This window comes from Sus scrofa, chromosome 14, assembly GCF_054392235.1.
Source record: "Sus scrofa isolate SSC_HxYL_T2T_F1_AM1 chromosome 14, Sscrofa_HxYL_maternal_Yorkshire_Landrace_v2.0, whole genome shotgun sequence".
Classification (NCBI taxonomy): Eukaryota; Metazoa; Chordata; class Mammalia; order Artiodactyla; family Suidae; genus Sus; species Sus scrofa.
In genome coordinates this window covers 121,556,435-121,570,726 of record NC_139396.1, presented here as the reverse complement: position 1 = coordinate 121,570,726, position 14,292 = coordinate 121,556,435, and the positions used below count along the sequence as shown (strand labels likewise).

General features: G+C 40.1%; 2 protein-coding genes across 11 annotated transcripts in view; both read left to right on the top strand.

The window, feature by feature from the left end:
* Positions 1-10,688, top strand: part of LOC106506084 (uncharacterized) — a 214,946-nt gene extending 204,258 nt beyond the window's left edge. The window contains exon 4 of the mRNA XM_084996699.1: positions 10,528-10,688. The gene's annotated coding sequence lies outside the window, so the exon portion shown is untranslated. The remainder of the gene's footprint in view (positions 1-10,527) is intronic.
* SGMS1 (sphingomyelin synthase 1) overlaps positions 1-14,292 on the top strand; it is a 308,323-nt gene that overhangs the window by 84,998 nt on the left and 209,033 nt on the right. The gene's annotated exons all lie outside the window — the stretch shown is intronic.

Genomic DNA, 14,292 nt, shown 5'->3' with positions numbered 1-14,292 from the left:
ACCTGTGCTCGAGGCAGACATTGCTCCTCTGGGACCACTCCCCTCCCCTGGGCTGGCTTTCCTGTCTAGGCAGTTGTTGCTGGTCCACGGGTCCATCTGAATTGGCTTGTGGCATAAAACCTATTTGCCATTGCTAACCTAGCAGGAAAAGCCATAGCCTTCCAGATGTGAAGGTTCTTGTCTTGATCTTTAAACATGTTGCATAAACTCCTTGTGCCTTAGTTTGCAATAGTCTGATGCGTAATCAGATGGTAATGTAAGATACTCTTTCATGAAGATAAAGTAAGGAGTTCTAAAAAATTAGTAAAGGTGATTCAAAGATAAGTTCGTATAGTTACATTCAGTGTGCTTTGGATGACAGAAATCCATCTTGTCATCACTTATATGGAGAATAAAATGTAAACTTTTTAATACACATAAAAAGTTTAATTACAGACTGACTATATCTAGATATGAGTTCTTTACAAAAGAAACTCTCATTTTCTTTCAGAATTAAGTTGGTCTCTGGTTTAGTTTTTTTCTTTTTAATTGAAGTATAGTTGATGTGTAGTATTATCTAAATTACAGGTGTACACTTTGGGGGTTCACAATTTTTAAAGGTTAGGAGTTCCCGTTGTGGCTCAGTGGTAACGAACCCAACTAGATCCCCATGAGGATGTGGGTTTAGATCTCTGGCCTCGCCCAGTGAGTTAAAGGATCTGACATTGCCATGAGCTGTGGTGTAGGTTGCAGACATGGCTCGGATCTGGCGTTGCTATGGCCGTGGTACAGGCTGGCAGCTATAGCTCTGATTTGACCCCTAGTCTGGAAACTTCCGTATGCCTCAGCTGTGGCCCTAAAAAGACAAAAAACAATTTTTAAAGATTCTATAGTTATTATAAAATATTAGCTGTATTCTCTGTTGTACAGTATATCCCTGTAGCTTATTTTGATTTAGTTTTTATTTTGCTAGTGAATGTATTTCAAGGACATGGCATATAAAATGTCAGGAGGGTGCTAGTTTTTTATCTAGTTTACTGTCACTCTGTGGCAGTGTCTAGTGTTTCGCAGAATTACCCCTGGATCGCCTATATACCCCGAAACACTTGGGCTTGGTTTAAATCACAGATTCCTGCCCCTACCACTTAACTGAATCAGAATTTCTGAGACCCGGAAATCTCGCATTTTAAATAAGCTCTAGAAGTTTGAGAACCACAGCCATATAATACCTAGTTTATAATGTGTCATTAGTAAATATTGAACAGGATCTATAAAAGATGTCTCATTCACTGACCTTTTCAGTCTCACTTGAGTGTAACGATGACATCAGAAAACATAACCACTGCCAGCATTGTCCAATAAAAGTGAAAATATTGATTGTGGCTTAGGTTGAAATCAGTCAATGCCCTTAGTCATCTGGAGCACAGAAGATCAGCAAGGGCATTGTTCCCAGAGGCTTAAACACACTGGCCCTATGGGCACAATGGCCCTTTGACCACAGCTGACATGGGCAGAAGGGAACAGGCAAGGTCCCATTGGTGCCTAGCAGGCCAGTCCTACGAAGATGGGGCAGTGCTTCTGGTCTAGTTCTCTGGAGCTGCCCAGCAGGGTTAGGCAGGCAGTGTCCTTCACCTTCACCAAGGCTCCTTAATTTCTGCCTTCTCCGAATGCCCAGGATGCAAGGAAAAAACTCGCCCGGTGTAGGAAGGCAGAAACAATAACAGCATTTTAACATTGGCATTGCTGAGTGTGTAGGATGTGCTTTACTCATACTAACTGGTGTAATCAGCTTAAAGCAGGGGCAGTTTGGGGCGTGGGTGAGAAAGCATTTCACAGCAAACTTTAACCCTGGGCTGGACCCCAGAGAGGGAGGTTATAGCTATCTCCTATTCCTATCCCAGCTTGTTCTATGCTTTCAGCCTTCCTTCATCTCCTTTGACCTGTTAGGGTGCTTAAAGCTTGCATTGCACAATGCCACATCCACATTAATAATTGTTTTGTGTCATTTCCTAAGTGTTAATTTGGACTCACCAGATGGAAATAGGGATTCTCCATGGGTGATGGTGTTCTCCCCATGGCCCACCCTTGGCCCTGGTGTTTAGAAACCTACGAGGACGTTTGTGGTTGTCACGATGATGGGGGGGGGTGTATATGAGCATTGAACATGCTGAGGGTGTGGGTACTAAATGCCCCTCAGTCCTTGGGACGGTCGCACACAATGAAGGATTGTCCTGTCCAGAATGCAGATGGCACCCCACAGAAACACTGAAGCTCTTTTGGATTTGCCTGTATCTTGCCCAGTGCTTCCTTGAAAATAGACCCAGCATTATTATGTGGTGAATCTGCATGGCTTAATAGATGCAGTAGAAGCTAAATTACAAGCTGGGAAGACAAACAAATGGCGGAAGCCATCTTCCTGGCTGGCATCTGTGCTCTGGCAGTGAAGCTGTCACTCTTCTTGGATTCTGCCTGGCAACTCTGCCCTTCCTGATGGTACAATGTAGACAAGAGTTATGACCCAGACAGTAATCCTGAGCTGCTGCTACTGTTCCACTAGGGAAACACTCTGATGTAAAAAAATGCACCATTGGAGTTCCCATCATGGCGCAGTTGTTAACGAATCAGACTAGGAACCATGAGGTTGTGGGTTCGATCTCTGGCCTTGCTCAGTGGGTTAAGGATCCGGCGTTGCTGTGAGCTGTGGTGTAGGCCGACAGCTACAGCTCTGATTAGACCCCCAGCCTGGGAACCTCCATATGCCTCGGGAGCGGCCCTAGAAAAAGGCAAAAAGACCAAAAAAAAAAAAAAAAAAAAGAAAGAAAGAAATTGGTTGTTCTGTGGGTGGCATAACCCTGGGAATATACTGAAAATGTACTCTGTAAACGGGTGAATTGCGTATTACATGAATTATACCTCCCTAGAGCTGCTTTTAAAAAAATATAAAAAAATAAAAAATGCACCACTGCCTGTGGTCCCACTGACACCTTTGTCTCACAGAAATAAACAGAGTGGTGCTCAGTAAATCAAGTGTTACATCACAAGAGCGGATGTGGACAGGGAATCCAACATTTTGTCACTGACACCAGCCCAGGCGAGTGCTCTTAGCAATAGGCGAGTTTGCGATTTGGAAAAATACATTCTGAGCTCCCACCCTTTGGAGCTATTTTGCCTATGGATCCAGAAGCTATTGTGGGGAGAAAAAAGTTTTAAACTAAGGATTAGACAGGGGTCCTGGAATATTTTCTGATTCATATCATTCATTTAGTTAGAGGTATCAGAGAAATGTCAGAGGGGTAAAAAGTTAGGAGCACAACAGAGAGAATGATGTCAGACCTGATTTTAAAGGACTAAGAGTTAAGCCACATAACTTGCTGAACTGAGAACGTCCAATGGACTGTGGGGTTGAATATCTTGAAAACCAGATAATAATTAGACTAACTGTAAAGGTGACAGAAACAGACAGGGGAAATTCAGCCACAGGAGGTTGAGAGAAATGCAAACTGAAATGACTCAAAGGGCCGGGTTTTCCCTACAAGGTCTCCTGTGACCAACTGAGAAACAGTGTGTTCACCCTTTGACTCAGTGAGCCTACTTCTAGGAGTAGTTTCTAAGGAAATGACTAAAGTTTTGTTCCGAGATTTAGCTCTGAGTGTGCTTCGTGAGCATTATTTGAAATTGAATGTTGGGAGCCCCACAGATGGCCCCCCAAAGGGCCTTGAATGAACACGTTGTAATTCATCTATGTAATGGAATATTCTGTAACCATGACAGTGCTGCTGAAGAAAAATATTCACATGGGACAAAAATGTTTGAAAAATAGGTTGTAATAGAATATGTAAGGTTAATGTTTCATTAAGGAAATATGGAAACATAGAGGGGAGAAAACCTGGAAGGGCATTAATCAAAATGTTCCCTTGGAGTATCTTTAAGTGGTTGAATTCCAAGTATCCGGAGTTCATTCTTAGGGCTTGAGTACTTAGAATGTTTAATTTGAACATGTGTAATTATTTTTGTCATTAAAATAGTTAAATACAGTAAATAAAAATATGATCAGATGTTTTAAATGGTGCCTCATCAACTTGTTATCCAAATATTTCAGTATTTAATCACTTTAAATTCAAACATTCCTGGCAGTTCTAAGGAACTGTTAGCCCATCACACCTTATTCTGAATTAGCTGATCAGGCGCACAAAGGAAATGAGAATTCTGATTACAAGGAATAAATGTGAGTGGGAGTCAATTTAAAAAGTGGAAAGAAAGAAGGGGTATCAGTACAATTAAGAGGAATGTAGATAAACTAGTTCAATATGTTGATATTGGAGTTCCCATCGTGGCACAGCGGAAACTAATCCGACTAGAACCATGAGGTTGCGGGTTTGATCCCTGGCCTCGCTTAGCGGGTTAAGGATCCAGCATTGCCGTGAGTCGTGGTGTGGGTCGCAGACACGACTCAGATATGGCGTTGCTGTCACTGTGTGTAGGCCAGCAGCTGTAGCTTCTATCAGACCACTAGCCTGGGAACCTTCATATGCTGTGGGTGCGGCCCCAAAAAGACAAAAGACAAAAGACAAAAGACAAAAAAAAAAAAAAGGGTAATACTAACATTATTTGCCTAGTTTGAAACTCTTCCTGGGAAGTTCCCTGCTGAAACATCATACAATCATGTCTCTTACCATGGCTGAGAAACACCCACCAAGCCTAGGCTTGGCTCTCTTGCCCCCAGAGTAGCTGAATCAGAGGTGTGAGAGCACCTCAGGTGTTAGAACTGACTTTCAGAAGAGTTACATGTCCAGCTGAGGGCCTGGTCCACAATAGACTTCTAATTCTTAAAGGTGAGGCCACAGAGCTATGTGAGTGAATCAGCCCATTAAGCATTTAAGGAAATGCTTTGCAGCAGCATTTCTTGGTATATACCCTGTGGGGAATTCCCCGGTGGCCTAGTGGGTTAAGGATTTGAGATTGTTACTATTGTGGCTTCGGTCCCTACTGTGGCACATATTCGATCCTTGGCCTGGGAACTTTCACATGCCATGGGTTTGGACAAAAAAAAAAAGAAAATAAAAAGAAAGAAAAAAGAGAATATACACTGTGGGACACTGTGCTTATGAGAAGGCCCAATAGGGGATTGGGACCAGTAGTTTTGTAAAAGACAGGTCAGCGTGTTCACCAGCCCCTCTGCCCTGAGTTGTATCTCACATTTGGTATGTTGAGGCTCCAGAAGTTTTGCGTTAAAGGCATCTTTTGGATTTGGGTTAACCCTGAGTTTACTAAATTTACTTAGCTATAGATTTTTCTTTCATGTAAGGATTAAAAAACCTATTTAGGTGAAGATAGATAGTCTTACATGTGAATATAAGGTGGCCTTTTGCTTTGAGGGCCCTCGTTCTGGTTGGTATTTAGAGCTGAGAGCTTTGAGTGTACTCTGTGGACAAGGCACCCAGGAAAATATAGATTTTCCGCACCCGCTTGGGACACACTCACTATTCTAGGAACACTGTAAAGCGAGGCCTGAGTTCACATGAGAAGAAGGGTCTGTCTAGGCTGGTGATCTGCAACTCATGAGGTCTGGTATAGTCTAGGATCCTGTTTTTGCTGAAATCTCAAATGACAGGTTAGCAAGAAATAGATAATAGTGTTAGTGCCTCTTGCCCTCTCCTGACTTCCCTTCAGTGAGTATATATTACCATATGGAGTGCTCCTTCCTCCTAAGATTTATTAATAAAATAATGGGCATACAGTATTTCCAGCCCATTTCCTTTTGGAAAGAACAAGGTAGACAAGCCGGTAATACACTCTGCAGTTGAAAGGTCCCTGGTGCCACATCTGGCAGCTCTCCGCTCTCCCTGATGGAAGGAGGCATTCTGGGGGCACAGGGGCTTGTGAGCCAGGGATTCATTCCTGCTGATCCCCCTTGACTTGGAGATCCTGAGTCATCATCAGTGGGCCTGGGCCTGCTGGAAAGTCAGAGAAGCTGGAGTCAGGCTGGGAGCTAATGCTTGCAGAGCCACTGCCACCTTCTCTGGCTGCCGTCATTCTGTGAGGACTTCGGTTCTTCCCAAGTCTGGGGAGGTTAAGTCTGGGTTAAGACTTTTCATTTTTTAAATTCCATCGTGGGGTCCCAGACTTGGGAGACCAGGATCACAGAAAGATAGTATGGAAAAAAGATATTTTCAGTAAAAATTGTTTAGGCTTCTCATAAAAAGGGATTCAGTAGACCCTTTAGGAGGAGAACACTCTTATTTATAAGAGAGTGGCCAGAAGTGATATACATGGAAAATCCATAGAGGTGCAGGTAACAATAACTGGACCGGGCGTCTTTTTTTGACATGAGTAAGAGCATCAGTGATGTGACTCAAACAAAATCAGACCTCTGGGAGGTTGAGTGAGGTCCAGCCTCTGAGGCTCATCTTGGAACCACCCTTCCTCCTACCCTGTAGCCCCACATTCATGGTTCAGAGCTCAGTCAAGTCCTCCTGTGGCTCCGGTAAAAGGAAGTGGGCAAACAATGGCTTTTTACCCAGGGGGTTAAACAGTTAAACTTTTATCAGTTCAGCAGGAGCAAAGAATTGGGCCTGTTTTCATCAAATGAGACCCATCTGGGAAATGAATTAAAAGAAAAATAAACTTTTAATTAAAACTTTTTTTTCCCCTTCAAAAGGTCGCAGTAAAACAAAGTGAAACATATTAACCACAAGGCAATTTTAGATAAGAAACTAAACATTTAGATTCCTCTTCCTTTCTTTAATAATTCTATACTTATTTAGTTCCAGTCACAAATGTGGGTGAATAAGATAAAAAAATACTGGAATGATTAGTAACCTTTCTGTTTTCTGTCTAATGAGAATACTTAAGACATAAACTCATATAATTCCATAGCTGGAATGAACATCATTTGTCTAACTATCTCATTTTACAGATGCAGAAATCAAGGCCTGAGGAGGGAATAAGACCTTTTTTTTTTTTTTTTTTTTTTTTTCTTTCCCTTTTTTGACTGCACTCATTTTTTTTTTTTGGCATATGGAAGTTCCCAGGCCAGTGATCAAATCCAAGCTGCTTCTGTGACCTACACCACACATGTAGCAACACTGGATCCTTAACCCACTTCTCCATGCTTGGGATGTAGCCTGCACTGCCTCAGGGGCAACGGTGATCCCTAACCTGCTGCACCACAGCAGGAACTCCCAGGAAAAAGACCTTTTGAATCATATATCTATTTATCCATAGAATCCCAGTCTTGAATGTTTTTTTGCTGAACATTAAGATTAAAGATAATAAATTCCCGGAGTTCCCATCGTGGATCAGTGGAAACGAAGCTGATCAGCATCCATGAGGACACAGGTTCGATGCCTGGCCTTGCTCAGTGGGTTAAGGATCCTGTGTTGCCGTGAGCTGTGGTATAGGTGTAGGTTGCAGACATGGCTTGGAAAAAGACAAAGAAATGCTTAATAAACACATAAATAATGAACCATAGTACATTTAATATGAAATCCTATATATCCATTCAAAAAAGAGTTATCTGTAGTAAAGATGTCCATGAGGAATTAAAAATTTTAAATCACAAATTAGCCCCCAAAATGAATGTTTTTAAAACCTTACATAACAACGTATCTACACACACACACACACACACACACTGAAAGGTCTACAAAGACATCCAACCGATGAAAGTGGTTACCATTAGGGATGGAGGGGAACAGGGGAGAAGAAAGTCAGAGGGGACTTTATCTGTAGTGTTTAAATCTTTTATGAGATGTGCTCATGTATCATTTCCATAACTAAAAGGAATTAAGCTAAAATAAAGCAGTTGGCACACTAAAAATTGCCTAATTGGACGTGGACTAAATGTCACTTAGTATAGAAAGAAATGCAAATTGAACTAACCCTCAATTTTTCCTACTACATCAGAACTTAAAAAAAAAAATCCATGCTAATGAGGATAAAGTGAAATGAAAACTTCCCCCCATACAAGAAAGCATTTGGCATCATGTATTAAGAGCCTTAAAAATGTTCAGACCATTTGACCCAGTTCCAGTTTGAACCTACTTAAGGAAATAATTAGAACTGAGGATAAAATTTTATACATCAATGTTTATCACTGTTTTCACTACTAAAATTCAAAATTATCTAATTGATCAACACAGAAATAGTTTAAGAAACTGTGAAATATCCATGTAAAAGAACAATATGCAGCCATTAAAAGTTATAATCATGCAGAAATGCTTAAGGTAGTAAATGAGCAGGATACAAAAATATTCTTATAATTTTAATATACAAATATGTATACACAGAAAAGGAATATGCGAAATACACCACATAAGTTGACAAAATAAAGTTTTTGTGTCATTCTTGTTTACCTTTATAGCCACAGCAACTAGAATGGTTTCCAGCTCATGGTAGGCATGCAGACATTGCTGAATGAATCATTTTCACCATTAAAAACAACAAATATGATTTTTTTTTTAAGGTGCCTAGCCTTTTTTATTTTTTCCCTGGTTGTTCATAAGAAATAGGTCAAGCATTTGTTGAGAAGAGGTGCCTGTTGGGAGCACCGCAGAGGAAACATCACTCAAGGGGAGGGAGAGGTTTTGTCCCATCTGTTGGTAAAAAGACCACTTGGCAGGAATGATGCTCCCTTCCATCCCTTTACCAATGTGAGTGTGACTGAAGAGTTTGCTTCTTGGAAATTTATTATCTTTTTTTTTTTTTTTTTTTTTTTTTTTTTGTCTTTTATCTTTTTAGGGCCACACTCACTTCATATGGAAGTTCCCAGGCTAGGGGTCGAATGGGAGCTGTAACTGCTGGCCTATGCCATAGCCACAGCAATGCAGGATCCGAGCCGCGACTGCGACCTACTCCACACCTCATACTTAACCCACTGGGTGAGGCCAGGGATCAAACCCGCAACCTCATGGTTACTAGTTGGATTTGTTTCAGCTGCACCACAATGATACCCCTATTTCTGTTCCCCTTTTTCTTTTAAGTCATATATATAGATATAGATATATTTAATGTGTAAGAGAGATGCCATTTATCATTTTTTCTACTCAAGATTTAATGCCTTTCTTATAGGTTTATATATATTCTTTTTATGATAATGAATTACTGTTTATTATTCCCTGCAAGATAAATATCTAACACATGTGTAAACACATATGTGTGTTTATCAATTTATAAATAATGAACTTGAAAAGGATGCAGTACAAAAAATTTCAGTACAAAATTCAGAACAAAAAAGAGAATACAAAATATTGTATATGAACAATTGATTTAAATAAGGTTAGAGGAAAAAGGTGAAGATTCCTATTTTTCATTTTTTTAATTCAGAAGTTAAAACTGATGGAATTATCAAACAAATTTGTTCACTCACCTTTCATAGTCATGAGCTGTACTTCCAGTCTTACCAATACTCATGAATATTTTTGATTCATTGTACTGAAAGGTAATGAAGCACTATTATATACAGTAAAAAAAATATATATAAAGGAACTCGTCCTCACAGCAGAAATTGATAGAACATTGTAAATCAACTATAGTAAAAATCTTCAAAAAAGAAAACTCAATAGAATTTTGAATTAAGGAAAAACAAACCAACCTGTAATCCTGACCTATGCCAGTTCTGTCACATTTTTAAAAGACTGTAAGCTTCTTGGAGGAAATTTTTTTTCTACTTAGTTTTACCATCTTACTGTGTCAAAGATTCCCATGAGATTTCAGAACTGGTGTAATGTTTCTGTTTTTAGAAAAGTTATGTGGAAACGTTAGCCCCCTTCAAATACCAGCGTATTTAAAATATTCTACTTTCATTATACACAAGCTCAGTGTCTCTTTTCATAAAGATAGTGTCTGAACTTTGGGTTTATGTGGTTCTTATTTATTGGTGGGCATATTGTGTCTCTTCCACCAGACTTTGAGCTCCTCAGTATCTCACTGATACCCTAGTCTTTAACTCACCTGGTGCCCAGTGATTGCACTCAGTGGACTGTAAAGTGAGTTGAAATAATCAGTGACTCACACAATCAAAGAGATCAGTGATTAGTCTATCCCATAATCATCACAAGTTCAGGAAATCCAAACCTGAACCATGTAGCCCTAGAAAAAGATGGAGTGACTGATGTAAGGTTAAAACATAAAGATAACCTTCCATGTGATGAATTTTGGGGGAAGATTTTGGAGGTAACTTATAAACCAAAACACTTTAAGCATTTTTAGGGCTTTAAATAATAATTCGAGTTTATACCAGACCTAACTGTAGATGTGACTGTAAATAATTCAGCCCCAAGCCTGAATTTGATCTCAGAATCTGGATTAGAATCCTGGTTTTACCGCTTTAACCTTCCTCACTGATCTTCAGTGTTTATCTGTAAGATATGGGGACTAGTGCCTATCTGATCTTGTTATTGTAGGACTAAGCTGATGTCTGGCATATCCCAAGTACTCGATCAGCAGAAGTGGTAGGGTTGCTATAGGTAGGAAATCCCTAGAAGTTTTACTCAAGCAGTGTAGTAACCAGTGTAGGGAGAAAAAAACCTTTTTCTTTTGTTCTTCTAGGTTCTCATCCAGAGCCTCTGTCACAGAAGGCAGATTAACAAAAGAAAAGCAAAGTTTGCGAGCATGTATATTTCATTTATACATAGGAGAAACTCAGAGAAGAGTAACTCAAAGGAGTGGCTAGAACTTGGATTTAAATGCCATCTTGAGCTAAAATAAAAGAAGAATGATATGGGGGAGGCAAGCTGTATGAAGGTGATCAGGTAAAGTACAGTAAACAAAGGCAAGGTTTGTCTATAGATTTAAATCTTTGCCTTCTCAGATGGTAAGAGGTGTTTTTTGTTTTTTTTAAAGTTGAGTTAGAGTCATCCTTCACTTTCTGGTACTGAGTGGTAAACATCCTTTTAAAGATTTCCTTCAAAAACATAAATTTCCCTTTTGGGTAAGTTAAACTCTGTTTTCTAAGCTGCTTTGGTGACTGCTCTTTTTCAGAATAAGTGTCTCAACCTAACCTTTATGCCAAAGAACCATAACCGAGGTGGCATAGTCTGGTCTCCTGTGTTAGGGAAGGTCCTGGCAGCAGTGGACAAGAGAAAAGTCAGATCATGGAGTAGGATGAATGGGTTCCAGCAGCCTCCTTTGTGGGGCAGGTGGTGGAATGGACATTTCAAGAGCTTTGGAGTTAGGCAGACCCTAGTTTGCATGGCATTGCGGGGACTTGAGAAGAGTTTTGTCATGAGCATGGCGTAGCGGCTCTTACTCCTGGTTCAGTGTTAATCATGCCAGCAGACCTGTAGAGCACTAACTTGGAGATGTTTGTCTACCAAACACTTGCAACGTTTTATTGAGCACCCTTTACTAAATGCTTTAGGACAACCAAAAGGGGATTCCTTGCAGTATGCTAGGTGTTGTTTTAGTGGCTAGGATCCATTTGGAATACAAGGATGAGGGAATTTATAATTAACAGATAACAAAGTATGACACTTTCCTCAAACAAATAGAATGGCTTTATAGTATTTTTTAAATGTTACTTTTTATTATCATGGCAGTGGTTTCTGTTTTGTTTTGTTTTTGCTTTGGGGGTTTTTTTTTGGCCGTGTCTGTAGCATGTGGAAGTTCCTGGGCCAGGGACTGTACCTGTGTCACAGCAGACCAGAGCTGCTGCAGTGACAATGACAGATTCTTAAACCAATGCACCACAAGGGAACTTCGGCTTGTTACTATTAAGAAAAGTAAAAATTGAGAAATGAGACTATGGTACAAAAGATAGTTTCTTTTGAAATAAATAAAGCCATGAGCATACTTTTGGGTGGCTCTCCCCCCTCTGGTTAGGGGAGTGATAATGAGGTCTTTACTGGGGACAGATCAGTCTACAGACGATGGGGCTGGTGTGCAGACATTGCCTGTTCCAGCCACTGATGAGATGATAGCTATTTGAGGAGTGAAATGGTTGTTGAAATTTCTGAAAACTTTTTATTTCAGTTATTTCTAGGGTTGTGCCTAAAAGACCATATCCAAATGCTTTTTCCGGGACTGTCTTATTTTGGGGACCAACTTCTTGGTGATCCCTTCTCAGTGTATTTTCAGTCATCTTATTTAGTATTTTAAACCTGATAGAAGGGAAGGGTATTTATTTCTATATTATCTGTGCCTCCCTGAGTACCTTCTCTGAGGTACACTTTAATATTCTCCTTGTGGTAAAGATTTAAGAAACCACATGACAGTGCTTCTGCCTGCATCATGTAAGCCATTATTTAAAAAGATGATTGTGTTTCTCAGTACTTAGGGGGGGAAAGGCCCTTTTTCATTCTTCCTTTAATCAGAATTGTGTGGCCTGCCCCTTTCCCCTTTTTGCTCTGGCTATTAGAAATTTAAAAATTTTGCTGTTCAAGCACATCAGCAGCATTATCTTGTGGTTGGAAAATCAACTTCTTTTTTCACTTCATGACTTTATATCAGTGACTTCCAAGTTCATATGTAGCTTTTATTGAATGTTGCCCCAGATCTTTCTTGCAGATGTGTAGCATGTAAATAATTTAATAAGATGGACTGCTATGATGGTCTGGTGATTTTAGAGAAACTATTTGGCTTGTATCTTTAAGGTTTTTGGACAGAAAGTTACATACAGTTTTAACTGGCTGTAAGAAGACCAGGGATTTTGGAGAAAACGTTATAGGGCCAGAAGATTCTGATACAGCTCATTTAAACGCTCAAATTGTGTGTGTATTTGAGCAACCAGTATGACAGTGTGGCTGATTCTTAGTTTTAGGAGCTCCTGATTTCACTCGTGTACGTTAAAGCAATATGCAGTTTTTCATGATGGAAGGCAATCTGTAGGCCAGTAAGTATTTCACAGTATTGGTAAATATTTTGAATAGTCAAAGGGGTTGGGAATGATGATTGAGGAGCATGGTGACTGGTTAGAATATTTAGTATATAGACGGACTGTGCTGCTTTTTTGCTTTAAAGAACGTAATGAGGATCAGACAAGGAAATTGTGAAGGACGCTGGGAAAAGAAAGATGCTTTCTCATGTGGGATTGAAGTGCACAGCAGGCTTAGTCATGCCCTCCTCTGCACCCTCCTGCACATGACTCCCTTTGCCAAAAGCTCTAATTGTATGGTATTGTAATTATTTGTTTACAGTCTGTGTCTCTATTAAACGATCGTTGGCCCAGCCTGGTTCTTCTTTGTGTCGGCTTTATCTAGCACAATGCTAGCAGTAAATTCTTCACGTATATGATTCATACTGCTGAAATAGCAGATTAAAAGGCATGCTTTAGGCCAGTAAGCATTTCAAAATATTGGCAAATATTTTGAATAGTCAAGAGGGGTTGGGAGGCTTTTTTTTTTGCCCCTGAAGTGTAATACGTGTTGCTTCCAAAAAAAGAAAAGAAAAAAATTCATAAAACCTGATCTCCTGGAATCCCTGCATTTCTTAAAACTATTCAGTGGCAGGCTGCATTTTGGTACCGAGTCTGCTTGAATGAAATACCTGATCCCTCCTCTGGCCCTTCTCACGGTTCCTCCCCTCTATTTTTGTATTGTACGAGGTGTGAACATCAACCATATTTATTGGAGGCCTGTGGTATGCCTGTCCTTGTATTGTGCTGAGGATACGGTGGTGGCCAAAATGTGGGCTCTGCTGTCAAGGATGGAGTTCATATTTTGAAAGAATGAGAAGCAGACTCAAATCTTAGAATTTATAAAGTGAACTTTCTTGCTGCATTCTTTTTTTTTTTTTTAAGAGGATGAGGTAACACGTGGTAAACCGCAAATAAGAAAGTTTGAGAGCCACTGATTTGACTGTGATAAGGCTCCACTGATCTAAGCAAAATTAGAAAAGGATATTTCAATTGGCCTTTATCTTCTCTACCTACTCTTCACCCCAAACACACATTTTGTGCTGTGCAGTTGATGTTACTTCATTTTCAGTGCCCCAGCTCCAGAACCCAGTTTGTTCTTGTGGAAATCTAGTCATTTTTGGAGAGCTATAGCAATTTGGAAATCGCAAATAGTGATAGTGTTCCCAAGGGCCCTTATGACTAAATCAGGTGATAGGATGAGTTCTGTCGTAGTATGTCACTTTGGTGGTGACATATCATGACATGTCAGTAGTTTGGGCTTCTTTAAAGAACAGAACACACCTTGGGGGTGATGAGAGCTGGATGGCTCTGAATCTTGCCCAGGGAAATTCCTCCGGGTGCCAAGGAAGTACTTTGTGGAGTGACTCTCTGATCCTGAGGTTATGTTCCTGTTTACCTCACTGGTGCATCTTCTAATTTTGAGCAGCAGTATCCACTCCCTATTATGGAGCCCATCACTT